Source organism: Papaver somniferum, chromosome 7, assembly GCF_003573695.1.
Source record: "Papaver somniferum cultivar HN1 chromosome 7, ASM357369v1, whole genome shotgun sequence".
NCBI lineage: Eukaryota > Viridiplantae > Streptophyta > Magnoliopsida > Ranunculales > Papaveraceae > Papaver > Papaver somniferum.
This window is the reverse complement of record NC_039364.1, coordinates 270086596-270099735: the sequence shown is the minus strand read 5'-3', so window position 1 is coordinate 270099735 and position 13140 is coordinate 270086596.

Genomic DNA, 13140 nt, shown 5'->3' with positions numbered 1-13140 from the left:
ATAAGATTTCCTTGCAATTGAACAACTCTCTAACTAGTTCATTTGAGTCATTTGAACTAGTTATGATGAAGAAATAAGGTTGATATGAGAGTAATCATATGGCTAACCTTTTGGTTGACTTATTGAACAAACAAATGTTAATGTTTAGGTACGGTTCATAAAACCAAAATTTGACATTTCATTTGTGTGTGAAAAGCTAAGTTTTCGATCTAACGGTTGAGAAATATTAGCTTGAATCTAATCAGGTTTCATCTAACGGTGAATATTGAATGCTTTGTTACTAAGCTAACATTGATTGCAAACCCTGATTTGAAAGTGTATATAAGGGAGAACTCTATCAACTGGGAAACCTAATCCCCACACATTATGTGTGATACTAGTTGTCCTAAGCTAGAGTCGATTCTCCTTTAACCATTGGTTTCTTCTTCTAAACCAGGTTAACGACTTAAAGACTTCATTGAGATTGTGAAGCCAGACCGATACTACTTTTCTTATAGTTGTGTGATCTGATCTTGCATCTTCTATCGTACGAGTACAATTGAAATAACTGGTTTGAGATTTTATATCTCCGATAGGCAAGATAGAAAAGTAATCACAAACAAACTTCGTCTCATCGTTTGTGATTCCACAATATCTTTTTTCGCTGTGTCGATTAAGATTATTGTGAGGTGATTGATAATACTAATTTATTCTTCGGGAATATAAGTTTGGTATTATTGATTAGTTCCTGTTCACCTTGATTTATCAAAAGATGGAACAAAACTCGTAGGTATATTCGTGGGAGACGGATTTATCTATTATCGTAGACTTTTGTGTGTGATATAGATTTGTTTATTAAAGTCTTCGACTTTGGGTCGTATCAACTCTTAGTTGTGGGTAAGATCAGCTAAGGGAATCAAGTGCGCAGTATCCTGCTGGGATAAGAGGCGTAGGAGCATAACTGTACCTTGGATCAGTGTGAGATTGATTGGGGTTCAACTACAGTCCAGACCGAAGTTAGTTTGGAGTAGGCTAGTGTCTGTAGCGGCTTAATACAGTGTGTGTTCAATCTGGACTAGGTCCCGTGGTTTTTCTGCATTTGCGGTTTCCTCGTTAACAAAATTCTGGTGTCTGTGTTATTTCTATTCCGCATTATATTTGTTTATATAATTGAAATAATACAGGTTGTGCGTTTTTCAATCAATTAGAACATCCGACCTTTTTGGTTGTTGATTTAAATTGATTGACACTTGGATATTGGTCTTTGGTACCATCCAAGTTATCTCTCTTTGATAAAGACTCGCAGATTTCTATTTGCTTGAATAAAGATCAAATCGAGAGATTGAGATATAAACTCTTTGATATTCTTTTCATTGATTGAGTCTAACTGTCTAGTTGATTCTCATAAAAGTATATTGGATTTTGTCCATACAGGTTGCTAAGAAAAATATTGGGTGTGGTTGTTAGACCCCCTCTTTTTCAATATTCGTGGGAGACAGATTTATCTATTATCATAGACTTTTCTGTGTGATACAAATTTGTTTATTAAATTCTTCGACTTTGGTTCGTTGCAACTCTTAGTTGTGGGTGAGATCAACTAAGGGAATCAAGTGCGCAATATCATGTTGGGATCAGAGGCGTAGGAGCATAACTGTACATTGGATCAGTGTGAGATTGATTTGGGTTCAACTACAGTCCATACCGAAGTTAATTTGGAGTAGGCTAGTATCTGTAGCGGCTTAATACAGTGTGTGTTCAATCTGGACTAGGTCCCGGGGTTTTTCTGCATTTGCGGTTTCCTCGTTAAAAAAATTCTGGTGTCTGTGTTATTTCTATTCCGCATTATATTTGTTTATATAATTGAAATAATACAGGTTGTGCGTTGTTCAATCAATTAGAATATCCGACCTTTTGGTTGTTGATTTAAATTGATTGACACTTGGATATTGGTCTTTGGTACCATCCAAGTTATCTATCTTTGATAAAGACTCGCAGATTTCTATTTGCTTGAGTATATATCAAATCGAGAGATTGAGATATAAACTCTTTGATATACTTTTATCTGGATTGAGTCTGATTGTCTAGTTGATTCTCTAGAAAATATATTAGAGTATGTCCATACAGATTGCTAAGCGGAATATTGGGTGTGGTTGTTAGACCCCCGCTTTTTCACTTATCCCTATAACCAACCTACAACATGCAAATGGTTGTTTTTGGATGCATAAAAGAAGTCTAAAGAAGAGAAGTTGACTTCGTTGAGGGAGAAATTGGATAAACTTACGGTGAACGATGTGGTATTTCACCCATACGTCGTACCCGATGATGTCTTTGTAGATGAAGACGACTTGAATGCTTTCTCTAGCGTCACACCTTACTATGGACCAATTTGGTATCCTAACGGCTACGCAATATATAATCCAAGGAGGATACTAAGACAACTTTGTTGCATCCAAATGGATCACGACGTGGAGAAAGAAAATTTCACTTTGCTGGTTAAAGGAACAAAGAACACCGAGAAGTATTTTGAGCCAAATCATGAACCAACTCCTGCGGTAGCACATTGGAATGCACTTACTAACTACCACATACCAAGAGGTGATTTGGTACCTTGTAAGGGAGATGTAAATGCATGTGAGGAAGATTATATGGATTTTTATGAAGAAATTAGTCATCCTTTTGTGATAAATAAAGAACAACAAGCTAAGGATGATGCGGCAAAGGCAAAGGAAAAGGAGAGGGAGGCTAAGAGAGCTCAGAAGGAGATGCCTATTTGTGAAGAAGAAGCAAAAAGGTTATGGGTAATGTGGTAAGAAAATTTCTTTCTCTTATACTTTTCGGTTGTTTCAAACTATTGAAAAATATTTACTTGTGCTTAAAATTTGAATTAGGTGTTGAAGGGTTCGAAATTGTTGAAGAAATGGATAGCTAAAATCAAAAGTGGAGAGCCGATGGAGACTAAGGAACAAATCGCCTACTACAAGTAGTGGGAGGGTCTTATAACTAAAATAATAGTGGAGCCAAGTAGGTCTAAGCAACTGAAGAGGGGTCGACAACCAGGAGAAGGTTCGAGTCGCGCTGTGGACGAAACCGGTGGAGGAGATGAAACCCCAAGTGATGAGGAAGTTCGTCCCAAAACTCATGGTAAACAAGGAGGTGGTAAGAAGGGTCGACAACAAGGCCAAGGTTCAAGTCGCGCTGTGGACGAAAACGTTGGAGGAGATGAAACCCCAAGTGATGAGGAAGTTCGACCTAAAACTCGTGCTAAACAAGGAGGTGGTCAAAGGGGTCGACAACAAGGAGAAGGTTCAAGTCACGCTGTGGAGGAAACTGGTCAAGGAGATGATACCACAAGTGATGAGGAAGTTCGACCTAAAACTCGTGGTAAACAAGGAGGTGGCAAGAGGGGTCGTAAAACTGGTCGTTAGTGATTTCGTATGATTTTAGTTTCAAAAGACATCTTAGTTATGGATTTCTTATGGTTTAATTTGGTATGTTTGTGTGTTTTAAACAATTACTTGAGGATTTCATAGTTTGATATGCATAACACTTTTATATTTGTTTTAGAACCTTGTTTGTGTTTTCAATTTTTATTGCATTTATGTTTTCAATGTTATAAGACTGAAATGATGAAATACAGTATGTTTTCGGTGACCTGCAATTTTTATTCGGTTACCTGCGATAAAAAACTGGTCACCGAACTCTTTTTTCGGTTACCTGGTAAAATTCTATCAGGTGGCCGAAGTCATAGTTCGGTTGCCTCGCAACATTTTCACGGTCACCGAACTTTCCTGTAGGCTGAAGCAGTTAGCCTCATCCATGTGATATTAGTTCGGTTAGCACAACATAATTTGTCTTGTAACCAAACTCTCAATTTGGTTAGCAGACCATTATTTCTTAGGTCACCGAAATTTTCTCTGGAGACTCAAATTTTTGCCATTGCACATGTTGGAAAACTCATTCTCTTGATGCAGAAAATCACATAGACCAACTCTTAGGTTTGTTTTGGAGTGTTTTTGGAATCGTATATATGCTTAGTTTGGTTGTGAGCCTCCACAAAAAAGTTCGGTGACCACTTGTATGTGTATTGTAACCGAACTCGCAGTTCGGTTAGCAAACTATTATTTCTTAGGTTGCCGAAATGTTCTCTGGAGACTCAAATTTTTGCCATTGCACATGTTGGAAAACTCATTCTCTTGATGCAGAAATCACATAGTCCAACTCTTAGGTTTATTTTGGAGTGTTTTTGGAATCGTATATATGCTTAGTTTGGCTATGAGCCTCCACAAAAAAGTTCGGTGACCACTTGTATTTGTCATGTAACCGAACTCCGAGTTCGGTTGGATCGCAAGTTTTTCTCTCCTAACCGAACTTGTAATTTTGAAATTTAAATGTCCTTTTGCTGACACAAATATAGTACATAATTTTAAAATTATGTACTATATATCAAGTAACGGTAATTTTATAGCCGTTATACACCCAAGTGGTATATATATGGTGTTTCATAGTTAACATTTTGTTACAAAATTTCCTACAAATGGCAGCTACTACTCCTAAATTTACTCTATATGAAGATATTTCTCTTTGCAGAAACTACATATTATATTATCCAAAGAGGGGTGAAGAAAGAAGAATGAATGGTATTATGAGTCAAAGTTATTGGGGGGAAATTCATGAGAAATTCATCTCCGACACAACAAACCCTTATAACCGTGATCATCTAGCTTTGTTCATTCGATTTGGAAAGATTAGAGATAGAGTTGTGGAATTTATGGCTTTATTTCGTATTGTAAGGCGGTATCGACTAAAGGGTGAAGGATTCGACGAAATCATTTTAACATCAAAAAACGAATGGCGAAGATGGAAGATAAAGGATTTCAAATATGAATATCATTTCCACCTTCTTAAAGACATTTTCATAACGCCTTTCGGATATTAGATGGTACGTAATTTTATTTTGGAAAGTCCTGTAAAAGTTCAGCATTGTCCTATAATTTCATTTCCTAACCGAACTTTTGTCTCGTACAGTTCGGCATTGTCCTGTAATTTCAGTTCCTAACCGACTTCAATGTCAAATTCAGCAGTTAAAATGTTAGGCTTCAGAACTACAGTTCGGTAACCTGGTAAAATTTGTTTGGTTGCCGAACATGTGTTCGGCTACCTGCAATATTTGGGAAGCTAACCGAACAAGAAGTTCGGAAATCTCTGTATTAAAATCTGCCAACCGAACTATTATCTGGAAACTACATAAAATAATAACATTTTCTCAAAAACTAATACCACTTTTCAAAAAACATAGTATTCCATTGATAAGCATACTTAGTTCCATTACATGTGTCATTTAATCATCCGCAAGTGAAATTTGACCTTCATGTACAATTTCTTCCGACTTCTTCAAAGCATTCCACATCTCCATGTTAGGCTCATACATGATACACCAACCCAACATTCTATCCGGATTAAATGCAGGCCAATAAGAGGTTCCACATATTGGAGGCAATGGACAATCGGGTTTTAACCGGAGGCCTATAAAGTGTTTGTTGTTAATCAATGCCATCACACATCTCCTTCGTTTTAGTTTCTCGACACATACGGTTGTTTTCGGGGTGAAGGTGAAACTAGCATATTTTGAGAAATAATGAACCACACAATTGAATGCCTCGGCGATTAAGTGTCCACATATAGGCATGCTCATCCAATAATCCGATGTCATCGGATGGGCCCCATGAAGACGAAGTTGATACCTAACAAATTGCTCATTGAGACTACCCTCCCCATCGCACAACATTGTCTTGTAAAAGGCCAGATTCTCCTTTAGTTTGGAAAACAACCTTTGCCTTATATGAGTGATTGCACACCCATTATTTCGCTTGGCACCTTCGATGAAAGTCCCAAGTTGTTGATTTACAACAGGAAAACCACAATTACCATCCGGAGGAACGTCGTTGGTGGATATAACGTATTCTCTAATGTACAGAGATAGCTCATTCAAATAGTCTTTATTTGGAAACTTTACGTCTAGAGAAGATGGTTGGATGGGGAACATTGGAGACTTAAGATTCACGTCGCCGGAAGATGGTTGGCTTGGTTGTGTTGGACACATTAGACCCTTTTTCTTCAAATCTCGCTCACTTGTTTCGCCTTTCTCCTCAATACTCCTACCTCGTTTCTTGGTTTTCTCCAAGTACATTGCCGTGGTATATTCATGGCAACAAGGATCTCTAGTATTTGCGTTTTGCTCACTTTTCTTCTTACGTAACACCTTTGCATATTCTCGTAGTTGCTTTTTAGTTTTTTTTTGCTTGGTCTACCTTTCGGTTTGCCTTTTGCCAGTTCATAGACATTCTCTTGCGTATGTGGATATATAATTTTCCTCATGTCATCCCAAAAGATTTATTTTTGGAGGTTGTTCGTGCCACGATACATCTCTAGTACGGTTCTACCCATCTCATTATCACCAAACTCTTCTTCGGCTTCTTCTCCCTTTGGAGGAGGGATGAAACTTAGATGCTTCCAAAATGGATCAATGTTGCTTAAATGGATTACGCCATGCTCGTAGTTGATTATCATATGGAGACAAGGAGTCCCATAGACTTCTTCATGTTACATACACACACCTCATCCGCCTTGGTTTCCCACTTATCAATCAACTCGACTTCTATAATCAACAACTTCATACATTTCCGACATACGTTGTAATGGATCCCCTTGAAAAATGGGTGGTCGGCATATTTTCCGTTCATTTTGAAGATATGGCTTTTTTGGAACTTCTCTTTAATTCTATCAATGTCACGCTTGAAATAATTTTCCATAGCATTCCACACGGTTACGAAGTTATCAACATATCCAAAGAGATTCTTCTTCAACCGGTGGTGAGCCGACTCTACTAAAATTGTCGCTTGATTTCCCAAGTGTTTATATTGGTTGGTATAGGCATAAACAAACCTCTCTTTGTGTGGTTCCAACCATTGGAGAAGAACATACGATACAACACCGGGGTAATCGGGAGTATCCCAATGGGCGATAAACTCCGCAATATTTAGATAATACTCTTCCTAGGTAAGGGACCAACACAATGATTCCAATTCACCATTGAATGCAACCCATTTAGCGTAATTTATATCGTATTGTTTTTCAACTTTCTCTTTTGCATCCTCTCGATCTTTTTCCGGTAGCATCTTAATTTCTTCATATCCTATTTTCTTGGGTGGACAAATTATTGGCTTGCACCTATTCATCAAATTACACCATATATGGAACGTACAAAGCATATTATATGCTAGTGGGAACACTTCCTCTATTGCATTCATCAATGCGACATCATTATCCGTCACTATAACCCCGGGAATATCATCACCTCGGAAGATTTCCTTAACTTGTTTTAGTGCCCAAATGAAACTAGGTTCTTTCTCATCTCTTAAGAAATAAAACGCTACGGTAAACGGTGACTTCGTCGAAGTACGCCCAACAATATTCAACAATGGCATCTCGTACTTGTTCGTCTTATAAGTGCAATCCATTATTAGAACTTGATGAAAGCATTGAGACAATTGAACACTCGTCGGATGCGCAATAAAGAGTTGTGTTATCTCTCCTTCCGAATCCACATCCTTTTGAACCGCGTAGTTTTTCTCTTGAGACAAAAAAAATAATTGTTGCATTACTTGTCTATCTCTCCATTCCTTCCTTCTAATTGTCTCAATTGCATCGTAAATTGTGGACAAAGATAAGTGGTTATCCTTGTTATCCTCCTTTAGTATTTGAAGCATTTGAACCGGTGAAATACCCATTGTCCTCATTTTAGCTACCTTGTCCATCTCTTTAGGAGTTAGCTTTGCCGCCATGAAATGTCCTTCAAGATGCTCCGGACGAGGATGATTATGACAACCTTGCATAACCCTGTAGAGAACCCATCCACCCTTATCTTCGTTGTAATTAAACGCAAGCTTGAATGGGCAATTAATCTTTTTTGAGAAAGTTTTGTTCTTCCTATTTGTCTTTCCTTTATAAACATAACCCTTCCTCTTGTGGCTTTTATCGGGATCACCGCTTCTCTCACAAACCATTTCAAAGAGAGTTTTGCTTTCTCTCCCATTCAATAATAATACACACATGTCTTTTTGTGCATGTTGTCTAGCCCAACTCTTTGCATCTTCCGGATTTGTGAATACCAAGTCATTCATGTAGTGATGGGATGTTTCATCGTAAAAAATACCAACTGGGGAAGGTTGGTTTTCCATTGGTTCTATTGGATCACATGGAACCTACAAGTAATAGCACAACGTCAATACCATAAAAAAATTCCTTACAAGTTCGGCAATGTAAATTTTTTATCGACCCTACCGAACAAAAAGTTCGGTTATGTAGTTTCCAGAAATAAATTGGGGCCTTACCGAACTCAATCTTTAGATTTTCTATGTACAAGTTTGGAAATGAAACCGAAAAACTCGACTAAACCGAACTCAAAGGTTCGGTTAGAAACGCTATATTTATATTTTCTGCGACCTTACCGAACAGAAAGTTCGGTATCAAAAGTGTTGATATCGACTCAACCGAACAATGCACTGTAAACTCTATAAAAATAGTTCGGTTACATGTTCTGGAAAAACATAACCAAACTCTAAAAAACCACCATTAACATGTAGTTCGGTCACCTGCGTCTGCTAAATTTAGTAACCGAACTATACATTAAGAACGGTTCGGTTACCTCGCAAGCTAAATTTGGTAACCGAACTAGGTTGACCTGACCGGATTTTTTTCCAGAAATTTTGAGTTTGGCCAAATTTTTGCACAGTTCAAGCTACATTAACTAAATATGAGGCATACCTGGGTACCCATACCTTCATCTTCAGGTTGTGGATGATATAATCCATCATTTTTTTGGTTAGCTTGAGATTAGGGAAAAAAGTTTTCATCATCTAACAAATAACTCACATTTGGATCATTAGAAGTATTGACAAATACACGATGAGGTGAAGGGGGTTCTGATTCTGATTCTGAAGTATCATCACATGAATCACTCAAATCATAATTACTAAACTCAAAAAAAAAAAAAAAAGGGTTCACCCATCTTCTTCTTCTTATCTCTCAATAATAATGTTATAACAAAACAATCCCACTAATATAACTCACTAATCACTAATTAATCAGTTACTAATCATAACATTAACACTAATTAATCATCACACTAACTAAGTTAATCATTAAGGGTAAAGTAGGTATTTTGAAGAAAAAAATCAGATAAGGGGTGATTGGAAATTACTACCAATAACCACCCCAAAAACTTGAGTGTAGTCCCCCCATTTTTTGAGTAGTCTCCAAAAAATCGTTCCTAATCTATTGCAAACCTGTACGGCGGGGATTGAACCCCTGACTTCCTCCTTACCGGAGTTGATAGGATACCACTGAGCTATGCTCTTCGAATTTAACTCTGCTAGTAGTAGGAAAACACAAGATTGCTAATAGGGGTACCGATTTACTTGGGGATGTAGCAAAATACATATAAGGCAACACAGTCATTGGCTCTTGGCTTGGTACACCCCCAAGCAATTTGGTGCCCCCTATTAGTAGTAGAAAATGGCTCGTGTTGTTCGTTGAAGAGAACCGATGAGGCATTTGGCAAAGTAGAAATTAACGTTTAATCCCAAAGTTATTGTGCTTTTGACTGTCTAGTCCTACGCTCTCAGGCCTAGTACCAGGAGGTCCAAATTTAGCCAATTTATAATGAGTCAGTCCATTCATGAACGATTTAATCCAAAATATAAATTTTGGATGTCAAAAATAACCCTCTACAGAAATCACACTCGACTTTTGTTTTGAATCATATCTTCATGGTCCATTGTAAACAGAGCTTTGCAGCGAAAAATAAACTCTAGGTTTTAGACTTTTAGCTGTTCACGTTGTCTCAGATCGATTATTCATTTCGAATTTTTTTAATTTCAATTTCAATCTCAATCTCTTGTCATTCTCGGTCTAGTTTTTTTTTTGAAACCCTAGAAATGGAGAGAGATTGCGCTGGATATTTTTCAGTCTCAGTCTCACTGGATGTTGAAGTCTCTCATTTCCTTTCCTTTCCTTTTTGAAACCGAGTAAACTCTCACTTTTCATTTCTCTCTACAGTTTGTTTATTGAAGAGGAAAAACAAGAAGAAGAAGAGATAATTAATTAATTTAGCAATGGAGTACGATCTAGAAAATCCTTTAATAGGATTTGAAGAACACCAATCTGATACCATTCCATCACTTTTCTCATTTGAATTATGCCTTCCATGACTTACATTTCGAATTCCAAAATAGAGATCTCGATGTTTCTGTTCTTCAACAAGCAATTCCTATGATTTTTCAGGTAATTATGAACATAAATTGCTGGTTTCATTTTTGTGGCTTTGATTTTCTTCTGTTGGATTTTGATTTTGATTCTATTTTTCATTGAAAATGTAGTTCTCGTGCAATTCCGACCCGTTAATACCTTATTTAGCCGTGAATTACTTCATCGGTTCATCTCTAGACAAGAGTTGTCGGTAATGTGAAGAATTTGGTGTCCAATTTGAACTAGTTTTCTTTTCCACTTCTCGATTCAATCAGTTGAGGAGGATCTAATGAAGTTTGATGTTATTTGCAACATGGAAAACCATGGATGATAAAGTTACTTTGCATATCTGGTCTATCTTTGGCAACAAAAATGAAATAAAACGATTCATCTCTTACTGAATGTCTTGCCATTCCCACATTAGGAGTTGTTCTAGTAAAATTCTTTTGTCAAGTACCAGTAGTGTTATTAGCTTCAAGTTTCTTTTTTTGTTGGTTACATTTCTCTTAGTTTTTCTTATTATTTTGCTTTATGCTAAATCTCTATGCACTGCTGCAGACATTTACAAATACCATTGAGGAGAAAGAAAAATGGTTATGCAACATGCTAGAAGGTACAAAACTACTTCAATCGAATTCCACTCCTTTATTTTTATTTACATAAATGCAAAATTACATTTTCATTCTCTTTCATTATGTTTGTTTAAATAGTGTGTATTTTACATATTTGTTATTAAGTTAGGGAAATACTTCTTATTTTTAGTTTGGGTCACAAAGTTGAGTTAGAGAGTGATCTCTTAGAGTTAAATCAGTTAGTTTGTGATCAATTTCATCGTGGCATTGAACTTTCTATACTGATCGCAAGACACATTAGCTTGTTTTTTTTGTTGATTTTTGGTTAATATTGCTGCCGGGAAATCAGTTCCAAATTATGATGTTACTGCAGTTTAAACAGTTGATTAATAATTATGAATGACTAAGATCATATTATGAGAAAGTAACAATGTGACTTTAGGATCAGAGAGGTCCCTTAGATTTAAATACCTGCTCACATCCTCCGTGTGAGCACTGTCAAATAGGCAATATCACTAATGTATTTAGGTTCACGTTATCTTTGTCCCACACTCCATTACACAATATATATATAGTGTTGTTGACCATTTTTGTTTGGTTGCTGTTTTATTTGGTTGACCTAATTTAATCATGGCAAGATTATAAATGCGAAACATGTTGTGGTCACCTATAACGAACCTGCTCTATTTTTCCAAAATGTTCACATTTCAATGAAAATGCTACTTGTATTTGTTCGATTGAAAATTTAATCTTATTGAGATTGGTCCATTTTAGGTGCACAGATAGGTTAGGGAAAATAAATAAATAAAATTGAGCCCTACTACAAGCTTGCAAAGCGTAGGTTGGTATGAAGCAATTTTTTTTTATGCTCTTGCGACCTAACAATTGTACAAGTTGATCCGTCTTGTCTCAGTATCTCATTTGCATGATTCTTATCTAATGTGTAGATTAAGTGGTCCATAACAACTGTTTGAGTGCACATGGGATTATATGGGGTTTACTGCCCAGTCTAGTGATTTTTCTTAATCCTAAAAGTAAGAATTAACCGGTGTATTTTCTTGTATACCCGTTACATGGGTGCACATAAGGGTGCACCTTTTTTTGTGCTTGCTATATTAGGTGGATATGCTTGTACACTAGTTATATGATGTGGTCTCCTTACCGAATTTGGTTTACTCCCGTCAGTTTCTCTTGTTTGGGTTTGTTTACATCTAGTTAAGAGCGTATTACTTTTCTTTTAACGATCTATACTAGTGTATATGTTTTGTGTAGGTAAAAGGAAGGGCGCTTGTTAGTTTCCCTCCTGCTGCAAGAAGAATGAATACATTAAACGACTTGTTTGCATCAAGTGATCTGATCTCCCTACATTGTGCTTTGACTAATAAAACTCATGGCCAAAAACTACTTTCACAACTTAGTTTACTGTTAGATTTATTAATAGGCATATAGGCTCAATATTTACTATCTTAAATAGCTTGGATCTACTGATTTACTGAAAGAGTCATAATTGAAACAATGTTCAAATTTTCTTTATACAGTCACTTCAATTTCTGATGCATTGTATCCATTTTCCAAGGCGGAGCGGAGAGCCAACATTCGGAGGTACTCTACTTATTTTCTGGATGTCATGCTCCGTGTGTATATATCATGGTAACTATTTAAGTATTCAATTATTGATGTTATAATAGGGAACTAGAACAGATGCAAATAAATGAAGATGATCTTTACCTACCTCTATTGCTCATAATAAACTAGAATAAACTAGTACGTAGTGTTAAGGTGGATAGTGAGATCCCACTACAATCAGTAGCAAAAGCTCATATACGTGAAAGATAGGGATGGAAATTCGGTTAATGTAAAACCACAAGCTTGTATCTTCAAGGTGTAACTTGCTTCCTAGGAGTATATCACATACATATTAGTGCCGACATTTTATAGCATTTTATAGTTTCATGGTTGCATGTTTAAACCACAATATTCTTAGTGTCTAAATCTCGTTGATGATTTATTTTCTTTTTAAGTGAATGTTGATCAAGGGAAATCAAAAAAGAAAAATGTGAATGACGATATATGAGAATTATTTTCCAGTTCATCTCTTTTATAGTCGTACTATTCCGCTTGTTCCTTTTCATTGTGGTTTGCGTTATTCACTTGTAGGACAATATTAACTGACAGTCTCGGGGCATTTGTTTCGGTTGCCCCGTCTTGTGCAACATTTTTTTAGCCTCTGGGGTGACTATGTAAACCAACAAATATTAATTTCACAAGTTTAAGTATAACATAA